Source organism: Schistocerca americana, chromosome 2 (assembly GCF_021461395.2).
Source record: "Schistocerca americana isolate TAMUIC-IGC-003095 chromosome 2, iqSchAmer2.1, whole genome shotgun sequence".
NCBI lineage: Eukaryota > Metazoa > Arthropoda > Insecta > Orthoptera > Acrididae > Schistocerca > Schistocerca americana.
In genome coordinates this window covers 3,577,373-3,596,621 of record NC_060120.1, presented here as the reverse complement: position 1 = coordinate 3,596,621, position 19,249 = coordinate 3,577,373, and positions in this window count along the sequence as shown.

Genomic DNA, 19,249 nt, shown 5'->3' with positions numbered 1-19,249 from the left:
TAAGTTCCTGATTTTCCTCATTTCTATTATGTTCTTTAAATTTAGTATTTGTTCTGCACATGACCTTCCCTTCCTAAATCCAGCCTGATACTCTCCTAGCTGTTTGTCAAGTATCTCTTCTGCTCTTTCTAAAAGCGCCTTAGACAAGATCTTATAGGTCACTGGTAAGAGGGAGATTCCCCTATAATTGCTAGGGTCTGTTTTCTTCCCTTTTTTATGTAGTGGATGTATTAATGCAGATGTCCAGTCTGGTGGTAGTCTGTGTGTTGTCCAGATTTCTTTTAGTATTTCTGATAGACACTGTATCATGTTGTCACTAGAGTACTTCCATAGTTCAGCAACTATATTGTCCTCTCCAGGGGCTTTATTATTTTTAAGCTCTTTTATGATTTCTTTTATTTATTCTGTGGTTGGCGGCTTGGAGTCTGGTGGTGTTGGGTTTACAATATTGAAATTAAATTTTTCTTTCGGTGGATAACAGTTATGTAGTTCTTCAAAATATTCAGCAAGTATTCTACAGTTCTCTATGCTATTGTATGCAGTTTTCTGCGTTTTTGGGTCCGTGAAAAATAGACTAGGAGGAGAGTATTTCTTTAAGTTACTTTTGAAGGTTTTGTCAAAGTCCCTAGCATTGTTCTGTTTGAAGGTGGAGTCTATTGATGCTAGTTGGTCTTTTATGTATTGAATTTGGATCTTTTTAAGGCCTTTTGAAGCTTGCTTCCAGGCTTCTTTTAGGGAGTTCCTATTTTTATCATTTTTGTTGGCATTCCAGATGTTCCAAGCTCGTTGTCTTGTTAGGATTAGTTTGTCACACTCATCATTTCAACAGGCATGTTTCCATTTTTTGGTAAGGAGAATGGTTTCTTCTGCTGTCTGTACTATATCTTTTTGAAGTTGTTCCCATGTTTTAGGTGTTTTCTTTTCCAAAAGTGTCCTGAAATTGTGTTCCTTGGTTAATTTCTGAGTGTCAAACTTTTTAGGTTGATATTCGCTCTTTCTTTTATATATTGGTCAAATTTTGAATTTAATGACAGATAGATAGTGATCCGAATCTAAACTTGCACTCTTAGCAACTTTTACATTGAGTATCTCTGATGCAGACAGTCTGCTTATAGCAACATGGTCAAGTTGTTTCTCCCCACAGACTGGATTCGGGGATACCCATGTAGTTTGTTATCTAGGGAGTTTTTTGAAATATGTAGACTTTAGAACTATGTCATGTTCTCTGCATAAACTAATAAGTCTTTCTCCATTTGCATTGGTTCTTTTATGTGCAGGGAATTTGCCTACTATGGATTGGCGATGACGTTCTTTGCCGATTTAAGCATTAAAGTCTCCCAACAATATTATTGTGTTTTTGGATGAAATCTGGTCTAAGGTGTTTGACAGTTCGTGCCAAAAAATTTCTGTTTGTTCTTTTTGTGTTCTGTTTTTCTCATTTGTTGGTGCATGTGAGTTTACAATGGTATACAGTTTGTTTACTGATTTGAAGGTTAATGTTGAAAGCCTTTCATTGACAGATTTAAATTCTACTATTGAGTTTAATATATTTTGGTTTACAATGAATCCTGTTCCGAATTGGGGTACATTCTTCATAACTCTTTTTCCTGGCTTCCCTTTGAAGATTCTGAATCCCTCTGAATCAAATGAATGTTCATCAGTATACCTTGTTTCTTGGAGTGCAGTTATCATTATATTTTTCTGTTTTATAAAATTTATTAACGTTTTAAGTTTTCCTGTTTTTAGAAGTGAGTTTACATTGAACGTTGCCAAGTAGTTTATATTTTTGTGTTTAATTTTATTTGTTGCTTGCTTAAGGCAGGTTTCAGGATGCTCCGACTCATCCTTTGCACATTGCTGTAGGCCCCCAGAATCCGAATGCCTACTTTTAATTTCCTTAGAAATTGGAGATTGGTTACTCCCTGGGGTAAAATCTCTTATAAGGTGCGTATCCATTGTTGATTGTTTGTTGGGTTAGGGGAACAAGTCCCCTAAGGATTCTACTCGAGGTTATTAGCTCCGAGGAATGGTTTTCAGCCGCACCACTGGTGGACGGACGCTGACCACTCAGCCGCTTGTTTCAAGACAGACGCCAAGTGGATTTTTTTTCTTTGGTTGCCTCTTCCACTAGTTCTGCCCATACCGAGAACTATTTCCTCTGCCTTCACTGTAGTCCTAGCAACGAGCCCTTACAAGGTGCTATCACCCGGGCCAGGTGAACCTTGGTTTTTTAACGAGGTTGTTACTCCTCCCCCTCCTCCTTCCTCACCTCTTCTATGGTGAGGCCCCGGGCTTGGGACCGGCGTAGCGGAGTTCAAAGAGTTCTTTATTACCTTTATTTACCTTTATTACCAGTTCTAAGTCATTCACCAGCCACAGCTGGACAGACAGCGTCAAGATATAACATTATCAAAATACATGAATACAACTCTACTATGATAGTAATTTAATACCGCAAGACATATTTAAGTTATAAATTGGATTACAATAATATCACAGTTATAAAATAGATACAAGTATATGATGAAATTAAATATAATGGTTGCTGTTGGAGTCATGGAACTGAGCTGCAGCTCAAGTAAACACTACGCTATTACTAGAGAAGAATTCTTCAATATTGTAGATGGGTCGCTCTTTTAGTTTACACAAAATGGTAGTTTTAAACTGCTCCCATGGTAAAGACTGAATGTGATCAGGTAGAGCATTAAACAATTTTAGGGCCACCATTGGGAAGCTGTTTTGTGTCTTTGCTAATCGACACCTCGGCATGTCGATACTGTTTTTGTTGCGAGCGCTGCATTTGTGACCTTCCTTTCTCTTTCTGTAAATATCATGGTTTCTCTTTATGTGGAAGAGGCAGTTCAGTACATACTAGCTGTAAACAGTCAGAACTCCTAACCTGGTGAAAATTGGTTTACAGTGGTCTGTTTCTTTGGTCGAAGTAATGATCCTCATTGCTTTCTTTTGCAGTAAAAGCGCATGGCCCCAAAACAACAGCCCATAACTGATGTGGCTGTGAAACATTGCATAGTACACAGTTAGAAGGTACTGTTCTGGTACTATACTTTTCAGTTTCCTCAAGAGGTACAGGACCCGTGAAAGTTTGGAACATACGTGTTTGGTGTGCTGTTGGCAGGTTAATTTGTTCTCAATGAGAAAGCCCGGAAGTTTAACATCTGCTGCATTACCCAGTGCTCCAGTATTGCTGAGGCTGCATATCATCCTCTGAGTTTTTTCTTCATTAATTTTAATTTTGTTCATGATTAACCAGGCCTTAGCTTCATTCAACAAGACTTCTGCTTGTTGGATTGCCTGTTCAATATTCTCTCCTTTTGAGAACAAGGTTGTATCATCCGCAAATTGCAAGATGTGCCCATTGGAGCCTACGTCATTTACGAAGATAAGGAAAAGCAGGGGCCCTATTACCGACCCCTGTGGCACACCGTGCTGTAGCTTCTTCTCACCTGAATCAGCTCCTTGCACAGAGACAATCTGTCATCTGTTTCTCAGGTAGGATTCAAGAGTTTGCAGGACAGATCCCCTTATACCATATGTTTTTAGCTTTCTGAGCAGGGCCTTATGTGGGATGCAGTCAGATGCCTTACTAAGGTCACAGAGTACTAGTGCTATAGACTCTTTGTCTTCAAAACCCTGATTTATGTTTGTAACTAACTCAAGTATAGCTGATCTTGTTGACCTGCCCTTCCGAAAGCCATGTTGTGCATCATAAAAGAGACTATTTCCTTCAAAGTAACTTAATAGTTGTTCTTTGATTATTGATTCCATCACCTTCACTAGTGATAGTATTGTAGATATGGGCGTGTAGCTTGACACTTTGTAACCTCCCCCTCACTTATCGACCTTAACGACAGTGAAAAATTAAACCGCGTGTACCTAATGGAAATTTGGGAAAAGCAATCGCCACCGAAGTTAATCTGTCGGTAAAGAGGGAGGAAAGGGTTACATCTAAATGAAAGGAAAAATGCAAATGGAACTGGTGGAAATTAATTTTGAAGACGGGTATGGTTAATAAAGAAAGTAAATGTGCGGCCGTTATGTTAACAATTAACTAGCGGTAATTAGATATTTGAGATTTGGGGGAAATTACGGTCGCCAGTCCTATGGACAATTACTATAGTAACTGAAAAAGAAAGGTTATTGCACATATAATTAGCACTAGAAGCGTGGCAACTGAAGGTTCAAATGGTTCAAATGGCTCTGAGCACTATGGGACTTAACTACTGTGGTCATCAGTCCCCTAGAACTTAGAACTACTTAAACCTAACTAACCTAAGGACATCACACATATCCATGCCCGAGGCAGGATTTGAACCTGCGACCGTAACAGTCGTGCGGTTCCGGACTGCGCGCCTAGAACCGCTAGACCACCGCGGCCGGCGCAACTGAAGGTTGACACGTGTAGTGTGTAAACTGAAAGTTTGTCAGAAGTAATAAATTTCGCTACACTCTGACTTAATTTAGCAAAAGAATTAATAAAACCGGAAAATCGAAAGTTAATTTAGTGACTGAAGTTAATAATGAGCTTTCTTTATGAAGCACATCGAAATTCAGTAAAATACGGTTAGTCTTGGACTACCTCAACAATCATTTCAAAAGCTACTTGAATCTACGTAATTTAGAAATAAGAGACTTAACTTTGAACTTGAATTAAATGATTCTGAACAATTAACAATAGTAAAATTTAGTACATACCAAGCTGAGCTGCAGTCACAGGTAAGCTAAAATACGGTAACAAAACTCGCACTCTTAATTTGTGCTTGTGTAATCTAAATATTGTAGCAAGCTATGAATACCTTAACTGAACTTTGAAATTAAAGCAGTGAAATCGAATGATGCTGGCGTTTGAATTTCAACGACGCTTGGATTCATTCCGGAAAGGAAGGGACCCTGCTTGGTAATGCAATTGGTACAATGAGCAACAAAGGTTCATGCTACATTGCTGTAATTTTGTGATTTGAACAGTTTGAAAAGCTGAGGTATGCCATACAGTTCTAAAACTTTACGTGCTTCCAGTCTTCCTTGTTGGTTGATTGAAGGTTTGAAGTCGTCGATCGAGGAGGTGGTGACAGTCACTCATTGTCCGCCGTCGCTGTTGCAGAAGCTGGATGTTGGTGCGCCTTCTTCTCAACACGGTCACCAGGCGAAACGGGCTCTTGATGTGCGCCAGCTAATGCTTCCCGTCCGCGACACCGTGTCAGAAACTATCATAGCAAGTCGAGCGCAATTACATGCTGCCCAACCCCGAAAGCACGGCAACCCGCGGGAGCGTCACACAACACATCTGCTGCACTGAACCACCCCAGCCAGACTCCCCTCTGTCCGTGCTCCACGCTCCGCGCTCCACACTACCAAAGATCCTATTCACTTTGGTTCTCTACACGACCTATCGATGTATTCGTTCGATAGCATAGTTTTCCCTAGGCCAGACCCAGCGTATAAATACAAATAATATTCACAAAACAAACCAATTATACATCGACATAAATGCATATATATACAAATAGTAAAACAATTACAATATACAAAGACACAGAAATGTTATATCGTCAGGTAACAAAATATGGAAAAAAATTTATAGTACAATAGATGGAAATAAGAGGATATTCATTTCCGGCGTTAGAACTTCATGTGGACTGCCTTTTTTGTAAAGAGGCACTGTGAGTGCTACTTTCAGGAAGTCTGGAAATTCCCCTGCACGGAGGCTTTTATTTATTACTACTGCTAATGGCTGTGCAATTTCACTGATTATAGTTTTTAACATAGTGCAGGACATGCCATAAATATCAGGGCTCCCTGAAGATTTGTAGCTTTTTACAATTTTTATTATTTCTTTTGGATATACTCTCTTCCACATTACCATACTGCATTTATTCTCAGATTTCACAGCAGATGCAGGATCTGTTCCAATATGGCTCTGGGCACTATGCGACTTAACCACTGAGGTCATCAATCACCTAGAACTTAGAACTAATTAAACCTAACTAACCTAAGGACATCACACACATCCATGCCCGAGGCAGGATTTCGAACCTGCTACCGTAGCAGTCACGTGGTTCCAGACTGAAGCGCCTAGAACCACACAGCCACACTGGCTGGCAGGATCTGTTCCAAAGTCAGGAATTTCATCTACTGTGTTTTCCACGATTCTTATAAAATAGTCGTTAAACTCATCTGGACTGCAAGAATTAGAGCAAGAGATGGGCTCTTTCCTGAGCTCATTAACCATGCTGCTTTACAAGGATTGTGAGCTTCTTCAATAAATCTGGCACTGCTTTCCTTCTTTGCTTTCTCTACTTCCTTTCTGTAGATCCTTTTTGTCTGTAAATAACTAGAGTACAGTCTATCCTTAACGTCTATATCTTTAGCAGCTTTGACCTTGTCACTTAGTATTTGGACAATACATTTTATTTTGGCTAGTCTAGGAGTTACCACCTCTTTACTTTGTTAGTTTTTTGTCTACATTTTGATTTAGCATTTGAATATCTCTTGGGTTTTAATGTGGGCAAAAAGATATTCCAAAAACTTTTAAAGGATTATTTAATGGAAAAAGAATTTTGTAGTGTAGAAGAGTAAATGTATCAATGAATGAAAAATGCTACTATAACTTTTATGGAGGTACTGTAGCTAATTGAACATATTATGTTATGTAAATAACTTGAGAACATGAATACTGAGAGAAAAATGTAAATATGAGTGTGATGTAGTATGTAAATAATTTTCAGGACCTAAAAAATGGGTGTAATATGTATGCAACATTATTATAAGTATTGCCACTTTGACGTATTAAATTGTAATAAATAGGTTAAATATTGCAAGAAAATAGGTTTAAGTTGAGTTGTCCTGTATTAGAAGATAAATAAAATAAATAAATACACACATTGTACAAAATGTAATCAAATGGAACCAAATAAAAATCAACCAATCAATCAATCCTATTTTACTCCCTGAATTACAACTTTGGTCTTTCGTTTAGTTTGCCTATCCTTAACTTTTACTGACTTTTTCAACATGGACTATGAATTATTTGAACAGTCACACAATCAAATGGTGTTTGATAACCTGTTAGTAAGATGAACATTGAGAAATTGTATTCTCTCCTGTTTTGATTCTACTAGTTAAGATAACATCTACGATCTAAGCAGGGACGACTTACTCTGAAACCCTTTGTTCTTGCCTCGGAAGGGCAGCACTTAAATTATATACAATTTTCTCATCACTATCTTTGCCTGTATTTTCTATAGTGAGCTCAGTACACTTATCCTGAGGTGGTTTTGCTGTTTGTGTGTATTTCCCTTTATAATTATTGGTATATTACGCCACCTAGCAATTCTTAGTGGTGCCCACTCACCCCAAGTTCTCCAGGAGACTATATTCTAAATTGATATGAGTGTGACAGTATATAAATAATTTTCAAATGCTATAGTGTGCATACACTTTTCTGTTACAAACATATAGGCAGTGTGAACACGTAATTGCTGTGAGTAGGCTATCAGTCTCAGCTGTTATGCAGATAATTTTATCACATCCAGTGTCAGATCACACATCCTGTGTCAGATTACCCATTCCCCCACCCCCCAAGATCCACTGGGAACTGACCAAGTTCACCCAGGTGAATCCCCCACAATACTTAGGTAACTGTGAATTAGTGGTCACGCTATGTTAATGCTACAAGTTGGAGCCTTTTAGTGGCAGAGGGCTACAAAGACAAAGGCATGAAGAACAAAGATGTAGAATGTTAACAATGTTTGTTTTATTTAATGGGTTTTAAAAGTTTTCACATGAAAAATTTGGAGACATTCCTTTCCAACATGCCTCGTAGAATCTATGTGGAACATCTCAACATTAGCAAATTTTGTTGTTGTTTATTTTTAACTGATAATTACCCTTTATGAATATTGCTAGCATATCCCGACCAATAATTTTTAAGTTCAATGTTAAAAAGAAAACTATAGTTGTTTGTTGTGTATCGTTTAAAAAAAATGAATGTTATATAGTGTGTAGCTAAATCCCCTTTACAGACTTTGATACACTCCTTATACCATAACAAGAAAAAACAAACAACAACAAAATCTTCCAGTATGCTGAGCATTTTAGAGCACATATTTAGTAGACACTTTTTCATGTTTTGGTGGGAAGAACCTGAACTCAAAGTCTGAAATCAGAGTTTAATTACTTACTGTATATTACTGGACAGACCAAAATTAGAAAAATTTAAAAATTCACCTAGATTCATTATAGAACTCTGAGCTGGGGTATTCTAAAGGCAAAACTCTATTCACTGCATGAACTGGAGAGCACAATTAATGAACATTGAATCAAGATACTAGTCATGCATATGACTGCATGGTTGCTTCCAATGTCCTTTTTCCACTGGAAATACGCATAGAACAAAATATTATCAGAGATATTTTTGTTCCATTGGTATGTAAAAAATTGAATTGAATTGAATTTTATTGTCATTTAGCGATTACAGCAATTGACAAAGTCAAGTTACATATATACAAGTTATACAGCACATGTACATGAAGATCAATATGTCACTATTGGTTTTCCATGAGATAAAATATTTAAAATCAAATAATGTGAAAACATTGCATCATAAATTACTCAGTTAAAGAAATTATGCTGTACTCTCCAAACTGGTACCACTATCATATTTTACAGTCATAAAATTCCTGAAGTGAGTAGCAAGGATTTGCAGCTAAACGACTGAATAATCTATTTTTAAATAAATCAAACGGAGCTTCTACCCACTCTAGTAGCAGTTTGTTATACATCTTCATTCCCACCACTTCGTAGCTGTTCAGTGACTTGGATAATCTGTAGTAAGGTATGTCAAGATGGCTACTATTTCTGGTTCCATGAGAGTGTACATCTCTTCTATGCCGGTATTCCGATAAGTTGCTCTTTATATGCAGTAGGGAAGTGTAAATATACAAGTTTATAACAGTTAATATTTTTAAGTTGATAAACAATGGTTTGCAGTGGGCCAGTTTATTGCTGTTTGTGATAATTCGAATTACTTTCTTCTGAAGTACCAAAATGTCCTGAAGGTGTGAGCTATTGGCCCATATTAAAAGTCCGTAAGATGTAATGCTTTGAAAAAAAGCAAAGTAGAACAATCTTACATAGGCCGCAGGTACATGGTTGTTTAAATTCCTTAACAAATACACCACTCTAGACAGCCTTGCACTAATGTATTTAATATGTGGCTCCCAGGTCAATTTACTATCTATAACAATACCTAAGAACTTAACACTATCCATGAAGTCTGCTACTGGCAGATCTCTTAAACTAAATACAATATTTTGAGTTTTATTCTCATTAAGCAGGAACCCATTAGCTCTAAACCAGACTGATGCTTGTGATATTGTGTCATTTGCCACAGTTTGGAGCGTATCCATGTCTGAGCTGATATTGAAAAAAGTGGTATCATCTGCATAGAGAATGGAGTGAGTATTTATGTAAGATGGTGGATCGTTTGTCATTAGGATAAATAGCAGAGGTCCTAATACTGAGCCTTGTGGCACACCTCACTTAACTTCAGCTAGCTGTGATCTCTGTTTACCAATACAAACAATTTGTTTACGGTTGCTGAGGAAAGATTTTGAAGATGTTGTCAACTTCACTGTTTATGATTCCATAATCAACTAGTTTGTTGAGGAGTGAAATATGCTCCACACAATCGAAGGCTTTGCTAAGATCACAAAAGGTACCCTGAGAAAAATGTTTTCCGTCATAAGCATTAAGCACTTTTTTAATCAGGGAGTCAGTGGCATGGACTGTGGATTTGTCCTTCCTAAACCCAAATTGTACCACAGTAATAATGTTATTACATGTCAGATAGTCACATAACTGGACGTTGATGATGGATTCCAAAACTTTAGATAAAATAGGTGTCATAGATGTTGGGCGAAAGCTAGAGGGACAATTTTTGTCTCCTTTCTTGTAAATGGGCACTACCCTGGATAATTTTAATACATCTGGGAATACTCCTTCAATTAGACATCTGTTTATACATTTAGTAAGAGGATATACTGTGTGCCCAATTATCTTTTTTAACATATTACAAGAAATACCATATATATCTTCACTATCAGAGGGCATAAAATTATTTACAATAGTTAAAACAACATCTGGTGTGACCTCTGTTAAAAGGAATCTATCTTTCAGGGTGCAGTCTACATTATGATATTTAATGAGATGAGCTACAGTTTCTTGTGGTGTCCCAATGCTGTCCTTAATTTGGTTAACAGATTTTATACAGTAGTTATCAAATTCATCTGCTGAAATTTCTACCTCAGCTTTCTGCTTGCTTTTGGCCTCTGAATTTATTATAGTCCATGCTTTTTTGCATTTATTTTTTGATGACTCAATGCTGACTAGGTTATGTTGTTTTTTGGCCTCATTTAAAGCATACTTATATTCCTTTTGTGCTCTTGAGTGCCTTTTTTTTAGCCATATCAGTTTTCTGAAGTCAGTAAGAATCTCTATACAACAACAACCTTCTTTTCATATTGGCTAGTTGAGCGGTATATCATGGATTCTTATCCCTGTGTCTATTACTGTTACTTTTAGGGTTAACTTTACATTTGTATTGAGAGCAGTCGGTCTCGATTATATTAAAGAAAGAAAGAAAAAATCTATCGAACAATGTATTGGCAGAGCCCTGGGCATTATTGTTAAACATATGTGACCAGTCATAATTACTGAGTGAGACCATGAAATTAGACAATTTTTCATGCATTATTGGTCTTGTGATGACTATTTTAGGCTCTTTAAACTCCTTATAGTCCATATTAGGCCTATCTGTACCTATTTTTACCCAAACTGAGTCATGGTCAGAGAAATCGAAGACAGCTACATCTGAAGACAGTAACTCTCTATTGACATTTGTAAGTATGTTGTTGAGACAAGCGGACTGTCTTGTGGGTTTGCAGTTTGTAAAAATGAAGTTGAATAGTCGTAACATGTTTTTAAATTCTTTACGGTGTGCACGTCTTTGTTTACATCAAATGCGCCATTGATGTCACCACCAATCTCTATACTATATTTCTTCCACTGAGGACTAAGAAAGAAATTTAGTAAAGTCTCAAGTTTTCCTAAAAATATTAGTGGACTTCCATTTGGTGATCTATAAAGAGATACAATAGCAATTTTTAAATGATCCAGATATACACCTGTGGCTTCAAAATGTATCTCACTGCACAGAAATCCTAGATCTGGTTCATTACTACAATTTATTAATTCTTTCTTAATGTAAATTGATACACCCCCATGAATATGCTGCTCTCTGCCAAACCTATTTGCTAAGTGGAAATCATCTAGTACATGAAACAATATTTCATTTCCTTTACACCACTGCTCACTTAAGCATAATGCATCAAATTCCACTGTGGTGTCCAAGTGCGCGGAGTTTAGTTCACCCAATGTTGAGACCACTGCCCATTGTGAGAGTGTATGCTGCCTGGCCCTGATGCGGGCACATAACGTGGTAAGGAATGTATGAGGAGCAGTCAAATAAAAACACAACATCCGCCACAGCGGGTCCATGAAATGGTTCCTTTCAAAAGTGATAACCACAAGCATTATGATATTTATTCCACTTGGAGACGAGATGATCAGTTCCTGTTTCTATAAATGTGGTCGGCCGCTGACAGATCCACAGCTTGTAATAGGACACCCTCCTCTAACATTACAATTCTTTACAAAAATAGTCGATACCAGGAATATTTTCGAATCTTGTATAGGTTAAAATTATCTCAGCTGTTTCACTAAAAAAATTTCATATGATTTTGTATACAATGCATTATATTCAAGCTAAAATGTATAAAAAGAAATTAATTTATTAATTACAAAATATCTGGTACACTTAAAATTCATATTATTACCTATGCAATCTGATGCTAATTATTAAATTTATTTCTGGATTCACTTATAAAATAATGATATAACATGGTGAAGATTCTTCTTTTGTCAAGAAATTTTGTAAACTCTTTCATTATGTAAACTCTTTGGAATGTTGTTAGTACTGCAGAATGTTTAGTAGTAATGGGTATGCCTCTGATGGAATTGGACGTGTTTTTAATTTTGGCATTTTTGTGATTTAAAGTGGAGATTGTAAAGATAGTGTGTCATATCAACCAATCTCTTTATTCATCCGTTAACAATATACATTGTATGGATGTAGTCAATTACAATATAGTTTCTTATCTTTAATTTGTTTCAAAAACTTGGGTAATAAATACAAATATTTTATATCAGTATATATAAACAATTTCTTTTCCATATTCAGATATTCTTCAATGTTATAAAAACGATGTGTTAGTAAAAATTGTTTAAGATCTACCTTGAATTTATGAAATTCTATAATTTTCTTTATTGTAGAAGGCAATGCACTAAAAAGTATTTTGGGCTGGTAGTTTACACTTTTTTGGTAGAATGCTCCTTTGTGCATGTCCCTGTGAAAATCATCCCTGTTCCGTGTTTCATGGTTATGAACCTGATTATTTGATGTTGAAAATTCCTGGCGAGTTTTCAGAAAGTATACACATTCATAGATGTGTAAACTAAGAAGTCATAGAAACAGAGATAACTTCATTAGTTATCATGTCAACTGGAACCCACAAAGTTACGAAATTTAAGCCTGAAAATTTTACCCCTAAACATGATGAACTGCAGCTGACAACAACAAAAATTGGGATCAGTAACAAAATTATTTGTACCCCTCACTCCTCTCGATGTGTTTGAAAGAAAGTAATTAATCTTTTTGAAGAGACTGAAAAACTACTGGTGATGTGTGGGAGGGTAAGATTACAAGCTGCACCCGCTCTTGCACTTCCTCAGCTGGCTGGAACCAACATCTATGTACGTCTTTCATCCGGTCACCTAAACTCTGAAAATCCCACAGTGAAAAATCCAAGCTGTACAAAGCAAGTTGCAGTCTTTCCCAACCAACTCTCTGAAGCATAGACGTGATCCAATAGGCATTGTGTGGCGTGTATTATTGTACAAGATGATACCATCTGACAGCATTCTGACAGCCTGAGGACAAATGCAAAGCCAAGAGTGAAAACATCCCACATCTCCTGCCCCAAAAAAATCCAAAGCTGTGCACGTGAAACTTCCTCTTTGACTGCAGGGGCCCTCTGCCCACCAAGCCTGGCCAGTCAGTGCACAGTGCAGAAACTGTGAAATGCAATAAAGTCAAAATGCCCAGCAGTGCTATCAGATGGAACCCTCCTGTTACACAGTAATGCCCGCCACCATGCTGCCAATGGGATGAAGGTTTCACTTCAGCGATCTGGTTGGGAAACATTGCAACATCCCTTGTACAGCTTAGATATTTCACCATTGGATTTTCACATCCTTGGAAACCTAAAAAAAAAAATGTGTGGATGTCAGTTTCAATTGGATGAGGAAGTCAAAGAGTGGGTGCAATCATTGAGCCGCGGTGCGCCTTTTCTCACACACCAGCTCTTTCCCATGACTATTGATTAACCCGCTGTACTATGATCTTTCGCCCTGTTGTGACCTAGCAGCAGGTATTTTGCGGTTGTGGAGTTGGTCGTCGGACTGGCCACGAGGCGCTAGGACGTGCTTGAGGAGATGAAGGAGCAAGACACGCGGGCTCAGCCAGCAGCGGCGCGCCTGGTCTACCTTGCAGGACGGTTTCGAGTTTACGGTGCACCAGCCTGATGTCAACTCCGGACGCTGCTCATCGCATTGCTTAGGTGCCTGTTTTTTTCAGACAGACCATTTCCTCGAGACCATCTTGAACAATGCTCTCCATCAGAGGTGTAAGTGGTTTTGGTGCCTTCATTTTGTGGAACCATTTGTGTTGTAGTGACTGTCACTTCTTGATTGGTTGGTTGCCCTAATGTATATGTTGTTGAAGTAAGAGCAGCTGGCAAGGTGTGTGACTGCCTGGAGACCAGCAGTCACTACTTCCTTTAAGGAAATCAGCATCCCCAAAAGATCTAATAACTGTAAGGTATTGAAGATATTAGGTCATAGTCTACTTGTAATTTCTGCATACCAAGCTTACACAATTGGCAGTTACACTGCAAACCTGTGCAAGGAAGTTAAAGTGCACCAAGCCTACTTTGTGGTGATGTTGTGCATTTGAATAACGTAACATTGTCTTGAAATTATTTCCATTTCATCTTTGTTCACAGTTGGCCTTAAAGTCTGATACTATTTTATAACATTTGATCTGTGTACAAGTCTTAGTTTAAATGTTTACAGCATTATATTGCTGCAAAATTTAAGTCATTTTATTGAAAGCACTTATTGGTTTTTTTTTAAATTATATTATTATTTGTTGGTTCTTAACTTATATTAACTGGTATTTGCTTGGTGTTTGCCATGTTGTCTGCCGTCTGTTTGTGTTCCAGTTTTCTGCGAGTTGGGGTGTGTGGGAGCAGTGCCACGTTTTGCTTCTGAATTTCACAGATGGGAACTTTCCCTGCAGTGCATCCTACATTCCCGTAACTCACCTGGCGTCAGCCTTCGTTAGTCGCTGTCCTCACCCATCCAGCCCCCTCCCTATTCCCATTCCAGCACTACACAGCTGTCATTTAACCACCACACCCAGTCTTTTAATTTCTTTTATTTTTCTCCCCCCCCCCCCCCCCCCACCTTCTCTCCTACCCACCATCTAAACTGCAGCACTTCACTCCCCACCACCCCCACCATACTATTTCTCCCCCTCCCCATCCAGCCTCCTCCTTACCCCCACCCAGTCGCCACTCCCATCATGCACTGGTGCTGCTGCTCGCAGTGTGGTTTCAGTTGTCTGAGACTTCAGATGTGTGTGCAAATTGTGTTTGAGTGAGTGTGTGTGTGTGCGTGTGTGTATGTATATCTATTGTTAACAAAGGCCATAATGGCCAAAAGCTATAATTGTGTGAATCTTTTTGTTGTTCCTATCACGTCTCAGCATCTCTGCTATATGGTGAGCTGCAACTTTTCTTCTAACATTGTAACCAGTTAACTTACTTTTTTTCTGTCAGTCTTGTTTTTATTTGACTGCCCCTTGTAATTAGTTCAATACAGGAAGTACTGTACAACAATATCAAAAGGACTGAAACACTGATAACTTGTTTAATTAAGTATATATATAAAGTATAAATCGTTCTGTATGCCAATGACACATCCATTGTATGTAAAAAGGAATCATGTAATGAACTAGAGGCCGAGTGTAATAATGTGACAAAAGAAATTGTTCAGATTTTTAATCAAAGCCACTTAAATATAAGCACCAGTAAAATATGTTTGATGGTGTTTAACAAAAGTAGTTTGAATAATGAAATTAAATTATACATTGGCAATGAACTGATAAAGAAAGAGTCTAGTGCAAAATTCCTTGGCCTAACAATCCAAAGCAACCTGAAATGGTACACACATAATGACTACCTAGCAACTAAGTTGTCAAAAAATAGATTTGCGATCAGTACTATTAGGAAGTTCTGTAAAGATGCTGTAGTCCCAAAGACTGCATACCATGCTCTTTTCTCCTCTCACTTGAACTACGGTATTGAAATTTGGGAGGGGGGAGGCAACAACCAAAGCTAATCTAGATAAGCTACTCATTCTTCAAAAAAGGGGTGTGAGGATAATCTGTGGAGCACAATACAGGGAATCTTGTCACAACTTGTTTCCAAAAACAGAGGTGTTAACTGTTATAAACACATAAATTCTAAAAGCCATATTGCTTGTGAAAAGACTGCACCCAACCACTTATTCAGATTTCCACCAGTACAATACCAGAAATAAAGAAAGATTTTATATTGGCAGCCACCGAACAGCACTTTACGAAAAGGGTCCTCAGTACGCAGGTATAAAATTAGCTAATGCACTGCCTAGTGCAGTCATGGCTCTTCCCACAATTAAACTGAAACATCAGCTTAAGAAATTTTTAGTAGATCACCCTTTCTACACATTAGAAGAGTACCATACTTATATGAAGAACAACAAATGCTTTGTGAAATGATGTAAATAGAAATCAGTAATCATCTTATTGTAATTTTGTTGTCAATTAATGAAGTATTCAGAAGAATGTGTCTTGTGTATTGTACAAAAAACTGTAATCATTACTGTTTCTTTGACATGTGCAGTATACCATTTGATGCTGAATAAAGCTATTATTATTATTATTATTATCTTTCCTTTCTCAGACCTTAGGTCTGGTTCGGAATGAAAGTGACGCGGACCTTGATCAAGCGTCACTTCCTTTTAACTGTACGGTATATGTTACATTGCGTTTAGGAACTTTCGGGTAATTGAACATGTATCAATAATTACGGATTTCTGAAGTTGTATATATAAGTTTGGATGTAGCTGTATTGCATTGATGTACTGGTGGATATTGCGTGGTATGACTCCTGTAGTTGAAAGTATAATTGGTATAATGTCAGCTTTATCCTGATGCCACATGTCCTTGACTTCCTCAGCCAGTTGGATGTATTTTTCAATTTTTTCTCCTGTTTTCTTCTGTATATTTGCTGTATTGGGTATGGATATTTCAATTAGTTGTGTTAATTTCTTCTTTTTATTGGTGAGTATGATGTCAGGTTTGTTATGTGGCGTTGTTTTATCTGTTATAATGGTTCTGTTCCAGTATAATTTGTATTCATCATTCTCCAGTACATTTTGTGGTGTATACTTGTATGTAGGAACGTGTTGTTTTAAAAGTTTATGTTGTAAGGCAAGCTGTTGATGTATTATTTTTGCGACGTTGTCATGTCTTCTGGGGTATTCTGTATTTGCTAGTATTGTACATCCGCTTGTGATGTGATCTACTGTTTCTATTTGTTGTTTACAAAGTCTGCATTTATCCGTAGTGGTATTGGGATCTTTAATAATATGCTTGCTGTAATATCTGGTGTTTATTGTTTGATCCTGTATTGCAATCATGAATCCTTCTGTCTCACTGTATATATTGCCTCTTCTTAGCCATGTGTTGGATGCGTCTTGATCGATGTGTGGCTGTGTTAGATGATACGGGTGCTTGCCATGTAGTGTTTTCTTTTTCCAATTTACTTTCTTTGTATCTGTTGATGTTATGTGATCTAAAGGGTTGTAGAGGTGGTTATGAAATTGTAGTGGTGTAGCCGATGTATTTATGTGGGTGATTGCTTTGTGTATTTTGCTAGTTTCTGCTCGTTCTAGAAAGAATTTTCTTAAATTGTCTACCTGTCCATAATGTAGGTTTTTTATGTTGATAAATCCCCTTCCTCCTTCCTTTCTGCTTAATGTGAATCTTTCTGTTGCTGAATGTATGTGATGTATTCTATATTTGTGGCATTGTGATTGTGTAAGTGTATTGAGTGCTTCTAGGTCTGTGTTACTCCATTTCACTACTCCAAATGAGTAGGTCAATATTGGTATAGCATAGGTATTTATAGCTTTTGTCTTGTTTCTTGCTGTCAATTCTGTTTTCAGTATTTTTGTTAGTCTTTGTCTATATTTTTCTTTTAGCTCTTCCTTAATATTTCTATCATCTATTCCTATTTTTTGTCTGTATCCTAGATATTTATAGGCATCTGTTTTTTCCATCGCTTCTAAGCAGTCGCTGTGGTTATCCAATATGTAATCTTCTTGTTTAGTGTGTTTTCCCTTGACTATGCTATTTTTCTTACATTTGTCTGTTCCAAAAGCCATATTTATATCATTGCTAAATACTTCTGTTATCTTTAGTAATTGGTTGAGTTGTTGATTTGTTGCTGCCAGTAGTTTTAGATCATCCATGTATAGCAAATGTGTGATTTTGTGTGGGTATGTTCCAGTAATATTGTAACCATAATTTGTATTATTTAGCATGTTGGATAGTGGGTTCAGAGCAAGGCAGAACCAGAAAGGACTTAATGAATCTCCTTGGTATATTCCACGCTTAATCTGTATTGGCTGTGATGTGATATTATTTGAATTTGTTTGGATATTAAGTGTGGTTTTCCAGTTTTTCATTACTATGTTTAGGAACTGTATCAATTTAGGATCTACTTTATATATTTCCAATATTTGTAGTAACCATGAGTGGGGTACACTATCAAAAGCTTTTTGGTAATCGATGTATGCGTAGTGTAGCGACCTTTGTTTAGTTTTAGCTTGATATGTCACCTCTGCATCTATTATCAGTTGCTCTTTACATCCTCGTGCTCCTTTGCAACAGCCTTTTTGTTCTTCATTTATAATTTTGTTCTGTGTTGTATGTGTCACTAGTTTCTGTTTAATGACTGAAGTTAATATTTTGTATATTGTTGGTAGGCATGTTATGGGGCGATATTTAGCTGGGTTCGCTGTGTCTGCTTGATCTTTAGGTTTCAGATAAGTTATTCCATGTGTAAGTGTATCAGGGAATGTGTATGGGTCTGCAATGTAACTGTTAAATAATTTAGTTAGATGTGAATGTGTTGAGGTGAACTTCTTTAACCAGAAATTTGCTATTTTATCATTTCCAGGGGCTTTCCAATTGTGAGTAGAATTAATTGCTTGGGTGACTTCATGTTGCAAAATTGTCACTTCAGGCATTTGTGGTATCATCTTGTATGTGTCTGTTTCTGCTTGTATCCACCGTGCATGCCTGTTATGTTGTACCGAGTTTGACCATATGTTGCTCCAGAAGTGTTCCCTGTCTGTTATGTTTGGTGGATTGTTTATTTCAATGTGTGTGTTATCTATTGTCTGGTAAAATTTATTTTGGTTTGTGTTGAATGTTTGGTTTTGTTTCCTTCTATTTTCACTTTTTTTGTATCTTCTGAGTCGTTTGGCGAATGCTTGTAATTTCTGCTTCTTTTCGTCTAATTGCTCTGTCGCTTCTCGTTGTGAGATTTTACCTAACCTTTTTCGTTTTTTTTCTGAGATTTCATTTCTTATAAATTGTGTTAGCTGTCCGATGTCTTTTCTCAGTTTTTCTATTTTGATATGTAGCCTGTGTTGCCATGCTGGTTTTGTGGGTTTCTTCTGTGTGTTGGTTGGTTCTGATCTCTGCCTAGTGTGTATATTTAGTGTAGTGAGTGCTCCTATATATACCAGTAGTTGTAACTCTTCCATAGTTGTGTTTTCATTTATTTTGTTGTGTATGATTGTGTTGATAGTTTTTATTGTTGTTTCGACTTGTGGGGTTATTTGGTGGTCTATGCAAGAATGGTCTAATGTCTGTATTTGTGTCTTTGTATTCTATATATGTTAGCAGAAATTTTTCTTCTATATCTAATATCTGTGTCAC